The sequence below is a fragment of the Lactuca serriola genome, chromosome 8, assembly GCF_051521515.1.
Source record: "Lactuca serriola cultivar US96UC23 chromosome 8, Lser_US96UC23_V15, whole genome shotgun sequence".
In the NCBI taxonomy this organism is placed as follows: domain Eukaryota; kingdom Viridiplantae; phylum Streptophyta; class Magnoliopsida; order Asterales; family Asteraceae; genus Lactuca; species Lactuca serriola.
The window spans coordinates 207,564,977-207,568,711 of NC_136415.1; positions in this window are offsets into that span (position 1 = coordinate 207,564,977).

The following is a 3,735-nucleotide window of genomic DNA, read 5'->3' on the forward strand; positions in this document are numbered from 1 at the left end:
TAAACAAAAAAATTATTGTGAGTGGTAAATTTTCGAACTTATATGAGATTCATAATAATATTGGGTGTTATGAGGACTTTTTTAAATGTAAAGGATGGTATAAGTTTGTTATAGGAAAATTGGTTTGTCCCTTCGTCATCATAGTTATTTCAGAAACATTACCAACACAAATAAAACAAAGAGTTTAGGAATTATTAAAAAGAGTTTTAAGAATACCTACGTTTTCATGCACATGGTCGGTCTCCCTAGTTTCCAAAACGCACCCAGCGTTACCCAGGTCATTGAGAGAAATTGTAGTAAAAATGTTTGGCAAAGAGGTGGGTTGATCGACTCTACCAAGAAAGGACTATGGTTGCTGATCAAGGATGGCAAACTGAAATGGACCAGAGGAGCAGGCTGCTATTACTATCGGGCTATAGGATGTAGATGTTGGAGCTGTTGGGCCAAAGGAGGTCTGCTACCCAGCAGCTTATTGCTGTTTTTGGGAGGCATGGTCAAGAAGTGGGCATGTCAGTGCTGGACGTGATTTGAAGCCCAAGGTGGAGGCGTTTGTGGGACATGACTTGCATCCCAAGTGGAAGGCGCTGATGATGCCAATTGCGACGACACATATAAGTTCAGCGGTAGGTGGTAAACCCACCCATATAGCAGCGACTGTTAATTTTTGACGGAAGGTACACGGTGGTGGTTGTTTCTATTGTTTTCCCCTTCGGCCTTTGCGTTGATATGAATTTCTAGGAACCCTCAATTTTAATATGGGTTTCTAAATTTTTGAAGAGTGGGCGTTGAGGCATGATGTTCTTGAGATGGACTAGGGACTCGAGGCTTTCAGAGGCATTGTTCCTACATTGCAAGTTTTAACGCAAGTCCAAAAAGGAAGGAAAGGGTTTCATGTTTCAAGGAATCTGGCTAATGATCTCAAACTTCCTTGAAAAACCATTAAGAGTGCGAAAGACAACATACTTTTTTTTAGTTGTTTACTAAGACTTTCAAGAAGATCTATGAGCCTTTAAAACTTGGTGCAATATTCATGAACTGAGAGGTCCCTTATGGTCGCGATATTACAACGTTCCATTTCAAGTTGCATGGCGATGGACTCCTTGTTTTCATAAAAAAACAACATTAAGGTTGAGCCAATTTTAGGAGCATTGGCTTTGATGGAGTAAGCACGGGTGATGAGAGATTGAGAGATGGAGCTAAAAATCTATAAGTTGACCACGTTGTCGATTTTCTCCCATTCATGAATCTTGGGAGGGGCCAATGGTATATCATATGTATCATCAATATGATCAAGAAAATCATAGTCAATACAATGTGCAATGAAATGATCACTCCATGGATCATAGTTATGGGTATTGAAACCTAGAATTAAGGAGACATAAGATTTAATATTGGTAATACCATATCCTTTGTGAGGAGTAGTTGATTAGTTGGATGATTCTCCTTTCATTATGGAAGACAAAATAGAATAGTAGTAAAGGAGAAGAGATGAAGAAGATCAATAGAAGAGAAGTGTGCAGAGGCAATATCGACTAGGGTTCAAGGATAAAAGCCCAATAACATGCTAAACGTATATTTTCCCATGTCAACTTAATTCATTGATTGAAGGGGTATAAATACATACAATACTAAAGTAATAGCTCCCTTAATAATACATTTTTATAAAATTTTATATTTATAAAGTTGTTTTATTCTTAATTCGACTGAAACACACTAGACGGTATACTTAACCATGTAGTACTATGTGTAGCTATTTCAAGACTAGGTGTCGAACTTGAAGTTATTCGCCTACTATATATATATATATATATATATATATATATACACACACACACACACACACAAACACACACTCATACGTGTTAATTGTTAGGGTCTGCGAGTTTTAACAAGGCTCTAGTATGGTACTGACATCTACGTCTAAAAGGTCCCATGTTCATTTTCCATTTTGGATGAGGGTAGTGTCGACCATGTCTTTTAGAGACATTTGGAGGTGATTTTTAGCAGATTTGGTGTATGCTACTAATTGATACTTAATCTGAAAGCCAAAAACCTGTTGTTTTTCGGAAGGCGAAGACTACCCCTTTGAAAGTTCTTGAGAAGTTAAAATTCAATTATATAGGCAGGTTAAAATTCAAGATAAGATTAGCCATCTATATTGGATAGGTAGGCGTAATTCCCGTTCTACTGTTTGCACTTTGTAATTTGTAATGCTTGGCTAGCTCGGAGTTGTTATAAATCAGGACCTAAAGTTCACACTTTACTACAACAACAAACAAGATAAAACAAAGCTTGACGTGTGATTTTCAGGAAAGAGAAATAGAGGAAGAAAGAATATGATTTGGTGACTCTATACGTCTGCCTCATTCTATTGAGAAAACATAAAGGACTTTATAGCCTACAAAACTTAAGTCAACTAAAACAATATCTAGTCCATGTTTCCTATTTTCCATCACTAAACCTATCATTCTAAAACCCAAAATACTCGATCCACATGGCCCATTAAACCCAACCTTCACCCCCTTAATCTTGACAATCTTGATCTTTGCTTCTTTATCACCCCGAAATCAGTTCTTCCATGTTCTCTTTCTTCATTTTCAAAGTTTTAAAATGTTTTCCATTAAATTTCTCTGAAGCTTCGATCTTAGTTTCAATCTTAGACAACCAGCGAGTCTTGTTCTTCTCTTTCATTCACAGACTAATCTTACTCGGTCTCTATGTCGCCCGGTATTTTGCGGATCTTTGTTCTTCGGTCAAGGTGTCGTTGGGTCTTTGAAGCTTCTTCTTCAGTCTTGGTCTAATGGTCTTCTCTAGCTGTGAAACCTTCATGCTTTCTTTCTTGCTTGCTTGCTTTCTTTGTTGCTTTCTTCCTTGTGTACTATGTGCTTACTATGTTGCTGATTTGTCTGTGACTTCATGTTACTCGGGTTTCTTGCTTCTTTCTTGATCTCTTTATTTCAATTTCTGCCAATCAAACCTTATTTCTGTTGCCGACCTACTACTTTTGCTTCTCTCACTGCTTGCAGCCAAAGGCTCCTCCCTCCTAAAAAAGTTGACTCTCGAACCAGCCATCTTCAACCTTTGCTCTGATACCAAGTGTTAGAAATCAAACCTTTAAGTTCACACGTTATTGCAACAACAAAAAACATGATAAAACAACACGTGATGCGTGATTTTCACGAAAGAGAAATAGAGGGAGAAAGAAGAAGTTTTGGTGACTCTATACGGTTGTCTCATTCTTTTCAGAAAACACAAAGACGTTTATAGCCTACAAAACATAAATGAAGTAGTACAATATCTAGCCCACATTTCCTCTTTTCTAGCACTAAACTTATCATTCCAAAACCCAAAATACTCGGTCCACATGACCCATTCAACACATGACCTAATATCTTTTATTCAAATCATTAAATAAAACAAATACTAAAATAATATCCATGTCAAAATTAAACCCATGAGGAGGAGCTACTTCCTTGTGTGTGTTTTCTTGGTATAAAATCTTGGTTGTTCTAAAAAAGGACACAAATTACTGCATTTATAGTCTATACCATCTAATTAGTCGTTGTTACAACTTGATCATTAGATCACTTCATGGGTTATAGAGATTTTTATTTAGTAGAAAAATATAACAAATAGAAAACTTCGATATGCAGTTTTGACAATTGAATTGGTGAATATAAGGTAAATTTCCAAATACGATTTTTTGGAATGGAGACACAACTTTAAGGATATTGG